We start from the raw sequence: 12,225 nt of genomic DNA on the forward strand, positions 1-12,225 counted from the left end.
GATGATTCAGTAGGGAAGTAGAGAGGAAGTGGGAAGTCCAGGGTTACTTGGATTGCACGACTGAATGACTAGAAGGATGGTGGTATCCTCTATAAAAATCGGGAAATTTGGGGGAGGGCCAGGTTTAGGGGGAAGATCACAAGTTCTGTTTTGGACATGTTGAGTTTGAGATGCTGATAGGGGATCTAGATGGAGACATCCCTAAGTATCTCAAACTCAACATGTCCAAAACAGAACTTGTGATCTTCCCCCCAGCCCAAATCCCTCTCCTCTTTTGAACTTCCTTATTACTCCCAAGCACACCACTAGTTTCTCGGTCCTCCAGGCTGTAAGCTTCAGATCATCCTTAATTGCCAATAAATTTGTTGTTCTCCATCACCCTCTATATCAAATCTCTTTCCAAATGTTGTTATCTCTACCTTCACAACAGCTCTCATATGTCTCCTCTCCTCTCACACAGTCAATCAATAGTCAATAAGCAATTATTAAGCTCTTACCATGTGCCAGGCACTGTGTCAAGCTATGTGTATACAAAGAAAAGCCCCACCACCACAAAAAATAGTCTCTGTCCTGAAGGAATATACCTTTTAATGGAAGAAACCTGTAAAAAACAAGGAGCATACAAAATATATGTTGTTTATCCTTCATTTCAAAGATGACCAATAATACAGATTTGAGAGTAAGTTGGATTTAAGTGAAGCAAAGTCGTCAGTCTCACTCCCTCTTCCAGTCATTGGATTCCAGTGGCAAGACAAAAGTCAGGAAGACTGGTGATGACCTTGGTGCCTTCCATGTCTGACCAAGTTTGAGGTGCTCCCAGCGCCTGCTCCAGCCACTTTCACAGCCATTGGAACAAATCAGCCCATTTTGCAGGGGGAGGTCTTTGAATACTTAGGTAGACATCCCCCTACCTCATGGGCAGGTTTGAAGCCAGTAGGTTACCCAAAACCAGGCTAACCCCTCTGCCAAGAAGCTTACTAGGGTGTGGTTGCTGCATGTGCTACAGCTTCTCAGGGCCACAGGTGAGAGAGCTGGGTGCCAGGTGGACACCAAAGGGGGATGGGCAGCCCTGAGAAGGGCTCAGCAGCCCTCACACAGAGGTACTGGTCCTCTTTAAACACCCCATATACCTCAACAAAATACATAAAGAGTAAATGAAAGTAATGTGGAAGGTGCAGCTAGGTGGCACAGGGAATAGAGCACTGGTCTTGAAGTCAGGAGGACCTGAGTTCAAATTTGGCCTCAGACACTTGGCACACTTGCTGTGTGACCTTGGACAAGTCACTTAACTCCAATTGCCTTGCCTTCCCCCTCCAAAAAAAAAAAAGAAGAAGAAAGTAATCTGAAAGAGGAAGGAAAGCATTAGCTGCTTTTGGGGGGGAAGGGAGGAGTTGCAGACACGAAGAAAGGCCTCCAGGAGAAGGTAGGACTTGATCTGAATCTTAAAAGAAACCAGGAAACTCAAGAGAAGTGAGGGGGCAGAGCATTTCAGGCAGTAGGGACAGCCTTGGAAAGGCAAGGAGTAGGGGAGATGGAGGGCTGTGTTTGAAAAGCTGGGTGACTGGATCACAGACAGTGTGGAGGGGAATATGATATTAAAAGACTGAGAAGATAGGAAGAGCTTTAAATGCCAAGGAGCTTTCATATTTGATCGTAGAGGTACCAGAGAGCCAATGGAGCTCCTGGGAAGGGGTGGAGGGGGGTGTAGGGGGAGAGGGCGGGGGGGGGGGGGGGGGGGGGGGGGGGGGGGGGGGGGGGGGGGGGGGGAGTGACAGTTCGGCTACTCCCCTGCAGCTGAGTGGGGGATAAATTAAAGAACATTAAGGAATGATTGGGTAGGAAGCTATTGTAATACTCCAAATGAGGGGTGATAAGGGGCCTGAAATAGGCTATATGAGTGGAGAAAAGGGGACATAAATGAGAGAAGTGTAGAAGTGTGAAGGTAGAAACCCAACAATATGTGCTAAGAGGATTGGATATGTGGGAAAAGAGTGAGGAGCTGAGCATGACAGAGACTGCACACCTGAGTGAATGGGAGCATGGTGCCTCGAGGGACATTTAATAGGGAAGTTTGGGAAGGGGAAAGATAAGTTCTGTTTTGAACATGTTAAGTATGAGATACCTACTAGACATGCCCCTAGCACTTAGCACAGTGCTTGGCACAGAGTGAGCACTTAATAATACCTAACATGTTTATGTAGCTCTTACTATGTGCCAAGCACTGTACCAAGTGCTTTACAATTATAATCTTGTTTGATCCTCACAATAACTCTGGAAGTAGGTGCTATAAACTAAGGTTAAGTGACTTGCCCAGGGTCACACAGCTAGTAAATGTCTCAGAGTGGATCTGAACTCAAGTCTTCCTGACTCTAGGTCAGGTGTTCTATCAATTGCATCACCTAGCACCTTGTTGACTGACAGCAAGCAAGTTTAATATGGGACTGGAGTTCAAGAAAGATTAGCACTAGATATACAGATTTAGGAGTCATTTGCATAGAGATAATTGAATAGAGATAGTTGAACTCCGAAGATCAGGGACTTGAGAGAGAAGAGGGCTCAGAGCAGAGCCTTGGTGGACACCCTCAGTTAGGGAGACAAAGTATTTATTAAACACTTACCATGTGGCCAGGTGCTGTGCAGGATGCTGGGGATACAAATACATGCAAACAGAACAGTTCCTGTCCACAAGAAGCTTACCTTCTAATGAGGAAGGACATGACATAGATGGGGAGGGTGGGGAAAGAAGGGTTCCTGCTCCAGGAGAAGGAGGAAGAGTCCAAAGAGAGCCCTGGTGAAAGTGACACAAAGCCTGGCTAGGGGTCTGTCTGAAAATGGTGGCCCCAAGGAAGGAATTGCCGACAAGAAGAGGGCCAGGGCAGAGATTTCTCAGAGCAGCAATGCAATAGTTGAGGACTAAAGTGTGGAGTCTAGAAAGAGTTGAGACAAGGGTAGGGGAAGGGCAGGAGGTGGGTTGTGATCCAGCAAAGGAGATTTCGTAAGAGAGATCAGACTGGGAGTAGAACCAGAAGAAAACAGAAGGTGGGGGTGAGGGGAAAAGTTTGCTTCACCTTTAACCAACCACTGAAGGGCAGGCCCTACTCAAGAGTCCCCTCCCCATCCTCTAGACTAGACAACCCCTGGAATTCAAGAAGGAATTCAATCATCCTTGCCACCACCTACAATGACCTCTGGCCAACTGCAATAAATGGGATGGTAGGTCAGCCTAGCTAAAGCAATAATATACCCTGAGAGACAAGAGGTCAAGTCAACAAGGACTTATTAAGGGTTTACGATATGCCAGGCAATATGCTAAGCACTGGGAATAAAAATACAAGGAGTAAGAAAGATAGTCCCTAACCTCAAAAAGTTCCTCCTCCTCCAACCTCCTTTTCCTTCTCCTTCTCCTCCTCCACCTTCTTCTCTTCCTCCTCCTCCTTCTCCTTTTTTCCTTCTTCCTTTTTTTTTTTTTTGCTTATGCCTTTTTTTAAAATATAAGGTTTTTTGTGGTAATTTTTGAGAGTCCCAAATTCTATCCTTCCCTCCTTCCTGAGCTGGTAAGCAATCTTATATAGGTTATACATATACAATCATGTAAAACTTTCCATATTAGTCATTTTATGGAAGAAAATTAAAATTAAAAAAAGGAAAGAAAGTGAAAAATAGTATACTTCAGTCTGTATTCAGACACCATCAGAGGCCCATAGCATTTTTCATCATGAGTCCTTTGGGATTGTCTTGGATCATTGTATTGCTGAGAATAGCTAAGTCATTCACAATTGTTCTTCGTGCAATATTGTTGTTTCTGCCTACAGTGTTCTGGTTTTGCTCACTTCATTTTGCATCAGTTCATGTAAGTCTTTCCAGAATTTTCAGAAATCATACTGATAGAGCTTGCATTCCTAATGGAAACCATAAAGCACTACCAAAATGTGACCACTACTCCTTCTCAAATTCATGTAGAGGCAGCCCAGAACCCTACACCCAGAAACCACAGATTTGGTAATACTCCCTAGAACACTAACTGTACTTCCAAACTGGCCCCATAGCCATGTCCAGCCTAGCAAAGGCTCACCATCCACAACCCACCCTACCTGAAAACTCAAATAAGAAAGTTCTTACCAAAGTTCTTGGCACTATCAAATGGTTCAACATCAGAAAAAAAAATGACTTTTGCCAGTGGAATGATACTACAGATGTTTTACCAACGGCCTTGCAGATAACCCTAAGGACTGCTGGTCTATTCCTTCCCTCCTGCAGGTAATCCCTTATATGTGTGGTTTCTCCGTTAGAATGTGAGTTCCTTGAGAACAGTGACTGTCTTGCTTTTGTATTCCCAACATTTATAACCATTCTTTGCTTATAGTTAACAGCATTTGATAAATGCCTTTTCATTCATTCATTTATTCCTACTGGCAAAAGGAAAAAAAAAAACATTTATGTGCCTAATGTGTACCAGGAATGGTGCTAAATACTTCATAAATATCTCATTTGATCCTTGAAATAATAATAGCTAACATTTATATACTACTTACTATGTGTCATAGTACTATACTATATCATTATACTAACGGCTTTACAATTATAGTCTCATTTGATCCTCACAACAACCCTGGGAGGTAGGTGCTATTATTATCATCTCCATTTTACAGTTGAGGAAACTGAGGTAGACAGCACTTAAGTGACTTGCCCAGTGTCACACAACTAGTAAATGTCTGAGATTGGATTTGAACTCAACTCTTTCCAACTCCAGCCCAGGCACTCTATCCACTGCCCTACCTACCAGCCCAACACCCTGGCTGCTGGATTAGCATTAGTAGGAGGGAGGCTTCGAGTTAGTGTCATTCCTCTTCCTCCCACTCCCACAAAATGAAAAGGTCCATCAAAACCATTTACAGATTTTAGTCTTACATCCAGCTCAATCTTTGTTGCTTTGAGTGGTTGATCTTAGGAATTAAATCTAGATAACCTCAGAGAGGTCAATTTTCCTAGACAACTGTGGTCTTCTGTTGCATTCTAATTACTTCACATGTAATGTGTCTCTAACTGGACATAAGTGCCTTAAGCAAGGTTCTTAATCTTTTTTGTGTATCAAGGACTCCTTTTCTTACAAACACCCCAGGTGATTTTGTATCCTCATAGCATCCAGAAAAGCCCAAGACACTAGGAGAGAAGGTGATTAAAGAAAGACTCTGGAAGCATTTGATGGTCCCAGACTTCATTTCTGCTGCTATCAATAATGAATGTAGTATAACTTTGAGCAAGTCACTTCCTCTCTTTCATGGGACTAAAAGAAACCTTACAAGATCATCTATTTCTTCAGTGTTACCAACCATTCTGTCTTAAAAACTTGAGATCCTGAAAGACACTAAAACCACACCACCTTTCTTTCAATTCCTCTATCCAATTAAATGTCCAATTCCACAGCTTGTAATTTTACCGTCTTTCTTCTGGCCAGCTTTCCTCCTGTCCATTGCCACTGCAACCAACCTGGCTTTTAATCACTTTTCACTTAAAATGACTATAATAACCTTGGAAATTGGTCATCTTGCCTCCAGTTTATGCCCCTTTGATTCATCTTTTTAAGGTGTAAGACAATAATTAGGAGTGGGGAAACCTGTAGCCTTAAGGCCACATAATATGGCCTTTCAGGTCCTTTGAAGTGGTCACACTTGAGGACCTAGAGGACCATGTGGTATTGAGGCTGCAGATTCCCCACTCCTGGAAGTAATCTTTCTAGTGCACTTTATTTTGTACCTCATATATTATATATCATATATTACATTGTTTATCATATCCCTCCTCCCCCATATAGACTATGACTCATAATGGCAGAGAAGCTAGAGGTCTTGGGTGAGTCACTTAACCACTGTGTGCCTCAGTTTCCTCATCTGTAAAATGGATAATTGCACTTACCTCCCAGGGTTTTGTGAGGGTCAGAAACCTGGCACATGGTAAATACTATATGTAAACTATTATTATTAAAACTGTATACCAACCCTCACCCCCACCCCCGTGCCTAGCATAGTAGTCTGCTAATCAGGATCTGTTTATTGAATGAGTAATGTAGTGCTCTAATACTTCAATCTTCAAAAACCTCCAGTGGCTTTACATGCTTCCCAAATAAAGCATAAATCCCCAATCATGATTAAGTCATAAGTCCAAGGTCTCTTCACAGTGTGATTCCTATACACCTTAGCTTCAAAAGCTGGCAGTCCCTTCTAGTCTCTTTACTTTAATGGATGACAAAAGGGGCCCAAAGAGGTCAAATCAATCAGCATTTATTAAGTGCCCTCTTATGTCCCAGGCAAGGGGATGAAAAAAAACAGTTCCTGCTCTCAAGGAGCTTACATTCTAAAGGGGAATATGTTTACATACACACCTGTATATACCAAATAGATGGCTTCCCCCAGATCACAATATCCTAAATGGTAAGAGAGAAGATTTGAACTCAGGTCCTTTGACCTCAAGTTGAGTATACATTCTGTTGTAACACCTTTCAGCCTTACTCTATACTGTCATTACTAGTCCCCTTTGTATTCTATTCACATCAAATCAGACTATTCTCAATCTTTTTATCATTTTATCCTGACCTTTCAAATCTCTTCCTTTACTCATAGACCCTCATACTTGGAATGAACTCTCCACACATACCTTTAAGATCCTCAGCACCTTCCAGACCCAATCCAGTTATTATCTCCAGGAAACAAGTCTTCCCTGACCCCTTTCTCTCCAAGTGAAAGTGTTACCTTCTTCAACAAATTTCTAATAGGACTTTGTCTGGAACTCTTTTTTTTTTTTTAAAGCAATTGGGGTTAAGTAACTTGCTCAAGGTTACACGGCCACGTGTTTCTGGGTGGGTGCTAAGTGTCTGAGCCCGGGATTCGATCTCCAGGTCTTCTCAACACTGGAGCCGGTGCTCTTACTCGCTGTGCTACCTGGCCGCCCCTGTCTGGAACTTCTTACATTTATTTCTTATAGTGAAAGATCCTTGCCATATATATCTTTATATCTGGGGCCCATAGTAGATATATTTTTAACTCTGATCTATTTTGCATTTTTATCGATGTCCTTTAAAAAGTAATCTTTAAAAAAATTATTTACTTTTAGTTTACAGCATTCAGTTCCACAACTTTTTGAGTTTCAAATTTTCTCCCCCTCCCTTAAAAAAATAATCTTAATTTCCAAATATATCCCTCCCCTCTCCTGAGAGCCATCCCCTAAAACAGAAAAGAGATGAGAAACTATTCAGCAAAACCAACACAACAGACTCACAGCATAAACAATGTTCCATACCCATAGTCTCCCACCTCTGCAAAGATAGAAGGGAAGTGGAATTCACAATCTCTTTAGGGCCAAGCTTGATTGCTGGTGTTCAACAAACGTTTGTTAAATGAAATCTAGTCCAGTTCCATCATAGGAAATTGAAACCTGGTTTAGTACAACAGAATCAATGCTGGACCCCAGGGCTTCATATTCATCATTCTTCCTTGTGTTATGGGTCTTCCAAAAATACCATTCTCAAGCTAACTCCTTCAATGGTCTTCATTCATCTAATAAGTATTTATTAAATACCTACTGCATACAATGTTCTATACTTTGTGCTGGAGTGAATACCAAGACAGGCAGTCCCAGTGCTCAAAAAATCTATAAATTACCAGAGAATGATTAGACCTAAGTGCAGATAAATAAGCTGTCAATTAAAATATGTAGTGTTCTTATTTACCCACCTCATAGGGGAAGTTTGTGAAGAATCAATGAAATTAGATACAAAGCTATATACTGTAAAGGAAAATTGTAAGTTCCTTGAGGGCAGGGACCAATTATCTTTTAATGTCCTTTTAAGGATTATTACACTGCTAGATAGCCTCATTATCCTCACTACAACATCCCCGATCAGTGAAGACACGACCTAGTCAGCTGTGAACCATGCTACTCAATTCTGCCACTATAGACATCTCTATACCTGCCTGAATTCAAATTATACTATTCAACAGGGGACACTACTCAGCCTTTGTTCTACAAAGCCATTTCTTTCAGACCTAGGCAACATTGTAATTCTTTGGAAAATTGTCAAACTCTAAGGAAATTGAGATAATTAGCAGGTTTAAGACAGCAGTCTTGCTGGGGCCACACTAGTTGTAATCTTTTCTGTGGCTATTTCATTACTTACATGCAACTCTGACTTGCCTAGTTACCAGCCCTTTTAAAGGCAAGAATTTGTGCATTTTGTTAATTAATGCTCCGTCCATGTTATTAGCCTATTAAATTATAGGTACTTCAGAAGGTAAGGACCTTGTCTAAATTACTTAGTACAGAGAATAGCAAAGTTCTAGCATATAGATTACTTAATTGGTATCTTTTGATGAATGAAAACCTGTCAGTGATAAGGGATGTTTGCAATTTTTGATAAGATCTCCAGTGCCTCTTCTCCATGAAAATAAACAAATTAGCAAGAGACAATACAGGATCCTAGGCTCCCTAATCCAGATGACATATACACATAGGAAATCAGCAAGGCAGCATTGACATCAGGAAAAGAGGGTAGAATTATTAAATCCTCTACACCTGAATTATTTCCATTTGTCCCAAACTCGGGGAAACAGTGAGTCATGCAGATGAGAATGAATGTCATGCATGCTAATGATTTCTCCCTTAAATGATCATTGGCGAAGTGAATTGGTTAAGTAGCACCTGTTGCTGACATTTTAAAACATGCATTTAATTGCCTTAGCACTCTTGGGAAGCCAAAAGGGGTTATATTGACTTATGGGATTCTAGTCACTGCTGGGTGTCTGAGCTGTTAATGCCCCTAATCATCTGTTCAGTACAGCCATGACTGGATTATGTTTAGGATAAGAGTAAAGGAGAGTATTTCCCAACAGCACTGTAATCAGTGTATCAGGACCCCAGTACAAACCCTTTTGAGAATAGAGATCTGGGAGATAACTAACTCTTCTTCATTTTTAAATCTGCTCTGCCCCTTTCCCACTCTGATCTGTTAAAAGAGCAAAGTTACGAAAATACTAATGCTGAATCACAGAACTGACAAGGTCATGGATCCCCAAGATTTCTCATAAAACAAAGTAGCTAGACATTAGGAAGTGGGAGAGTTTATCTTCCCATTTATGCTGCTTAGGAAAAAACAAACAGACCTCTCCTCACCAGCTTATAAAGGGGAAAACTTATTCCCCTCCCATTCCAAATAGGTCAAACTTTCTTGACCAATATAGGTCAAACACTTGTAAAGATGCAACCTGAACGAGGTTAACATTTTTAACATTTTATCTTTGCAATACATTGAATCGACTCCTCCAAATCTAGGCTTGGAATCTGTAAGCAAATCTAGACAAAGGGTGCCATCTTTCAGATTTATGAAAACCCTGTATCTCAAAAGCCCTCCCTAATTCCTGTTTTAACCACAAAACCACAATCCTTTCCCTTTAACCTTTCCACAAGTACTCTCATAGTGCTCATATTAATAGAATAAAAAATTCCAAAGAGGTTTGGAGTAGCAACTATGTGATTTTTCTTTTTAAATCCCAAATTACATCCAAACTAGCATTGGCTCCTTCAAAGCAATCACCACAGTAGACTTCATACTATCTTTAGGGCCCATAAGCACACTCAGGTATAAGACCTTGAGTCATTTCATAAACAAGGCTTTGTTTAGTCGTTTTTCAGTCATGTCCAACTCTTCATGATCCCTTTTAGGATTTTCTTGGCATAGATACTAAAGTGCTTTGCCAGTTCATTTTACAGATAAGGAAACTGAGGCAAATAGGGTTAGGTGAAGTACTTGCCAGGGTCACACAACTAAGTAAATGTCTCGAGGCTGGATTTGAATTCACGAAGTTTTCCTGACTCCAGAGCCAGCACGCCATTCACTGAAATCACCTAGCTGACCAAATAAGGTGATAATAATCCACACTTTATCATTTGGGGGGAGGGCAATAGAAGTTTCTATGAATTCATAGTTCAAGTTCCTATGTGGCTGTGATGGAACACTCCCTCAAGCCATTACACCAAATACCTAGGGTGACTTTAATAGGCTCCCCAATTTATATCAAAATCTGTTTATTAAATGACTCTCAAACTGACACCAATCTATGTAAGTTCCCAAAGAACTGATTACCCGTCTTCTCCTAGGTCCTCAGAAAAACCAAAGTAGCTCCACTAGTCATCTAATGGTATTTATTCTCCTCAGTAAATATTCTCCTACAGTAAATAAGTGTTCTTGTTTTTATATCATTACCTTTTTTCACTTCCTCTCTACTTAATACAAAAGAATCTTGTCCCTTCAAAGAACTTTTGACAGCCTAGAGCATTCCAGGTAACCCTACACATGAACAAATCATGAAATTTTAGAGCTAAAGGGGATAATTTACTTCAACTCCCTTAATAAGGACACAGAAGTCCAGGGAGGAGGTTAAAGTATTTATATTGTGTGTATATATATAATTTATATGGGCAGGGCAGGAAGAGGTGAGATCTCAACCAAGTTTTGAATTCTAATTCTATACTTCTGCCACTGCACCGTGCTATTGCTCTTAAACCATAACATCTCCAGAGCAATGATATTTTGAAAAAATTTATCATTAGTTTTGACCCTCCCTAAACATTATCATGAAGTGCACAATAGTTACACTACACATGACAAGTCATACATAGTAGAATGCATTGAGGTTACAACTGAGGTGATTTGTAGTTGTCAAACACATTTCATTATGACTAGACACTTGCTGTCCCCAATCTCCTTGACAAGCAATACTTAGAAAAATCAATTCTCTACTATTTTCTAGGGGGTGGCATTACATAGTAAACAAACAAGCTGCCCAACTCATCTATTTATTGTACTTTGAGTACACAAACTATTCTTTAGCTAAGCAAGTTTGCTCTAAATCATGCTTCTCAAAGCATGGTAACATATAGGGGAACTCTGGGAGTTCTCCAGGTCCTTTCAGGGGACCAATAAAAGCAAAAAAATTTTATTCCATACATTTTAATTCCCAATATATTTATAGACATCATTCATGAGTTCTTTGGGGGAAGAGACCTCCAAAAATTAAGTGTAATTGTATCTTTATAAAAGATTTTTCTCAAAATTTTCCACACAGAATTTGAGGACCACTGCTCTAAAACATCTAATCCAACCCACGCTCACTATATATTAGACAAGTGGTCACTCATCCTGGCTAAAGACCACCAAAAGTTAGGAGGCAACTGACCACCTAAATCAAAAGCGTCTTTTGCTTATAGATGACTTGTGTCCTTAGCACAAGTATAAATCTGCTTCCTTGCCCATTCCATTTATTTCAACTAGCTCTACAATATAGAACCTAACAGAAGAATTCTAAACTCTTGTATGTGCACTGTTTGACAAAAGAATATCCACTACTGATTCAGACGCTGCTTTCCCCAGAATTTCAAAAAAACTCCTGTGAATAACTTAGGAGCTCGAATTGTTCACCTACCTAAACTAAGTGGTTTCAGTGAAATGACCCGTTTAAGTAACAAATATGGATAGCCCAAGAAGTCAGGGCACTATTGAACAATTTTAAAGTGTATTATTTATTTAGAATTTTATTCCTCTGAAAATCTGAACACTTAGGCAATTAAAACTATCTTGCAAGATAAGGACAGCAATTTCTTAATTTTAACCAATTAAATTCATTTCTAAATTTTGCTGAGGAAACACCAAAGTTCAGACCCAACATATCCCAAACAGTTCTATGAGAAACCTGGATACAACCTATTAGTGATGAAATTACTCCAAAATAATTACATACAAAAAAAAAATCAGTTTCAAAACAAGATTTTCACTCAAAACACTCATCCATGGTCATCAACAGAGCATTTCAACCCCTCCCCACTACCAACCCTTATGGCTTTAATACATTTCTTGCCCAGCAATCAATCATTCGAGCATTTGTTTACAAACCTATGTAGCAGCACAAAAGATCTTTCTTCCTCTCAAAAACAAGTGGCATGAAGTAGACTTAAAAACCATCTAATCAAATAACATTATTTGCCCAAGATCATATACCAGAGTTCTAACAAAGTATTTTCCCCCACCCCAGACCCACAAATTACAGCAGCCACCCAGAAAGAGGACATAAATTAATATATCACCATTAAAGTTTACAAACAAAAATCTCTGCTTATAAAACGAGAAGGACCCCAGTCCAAAGAATCTTTATGTTCCTTTATTGGAGCAAGATTCCTGAC

The sequence above is a fragment of the Petaurus breviceps genome, unplaced genomic scaffold (assembly GCF_028583685.1).
Source record: "Petaurus breviceps papuanus isolate PSGF00001 unplaced genomic scaffold, PetGlider_PUasm1.0 90779, whole genome shotgun sequence".
NCBI lineage: Eukaryota > Metazoa > Chordata > Mammalia > Diprotodontia > Petauridae > Petaurus > Petaurus breviceps.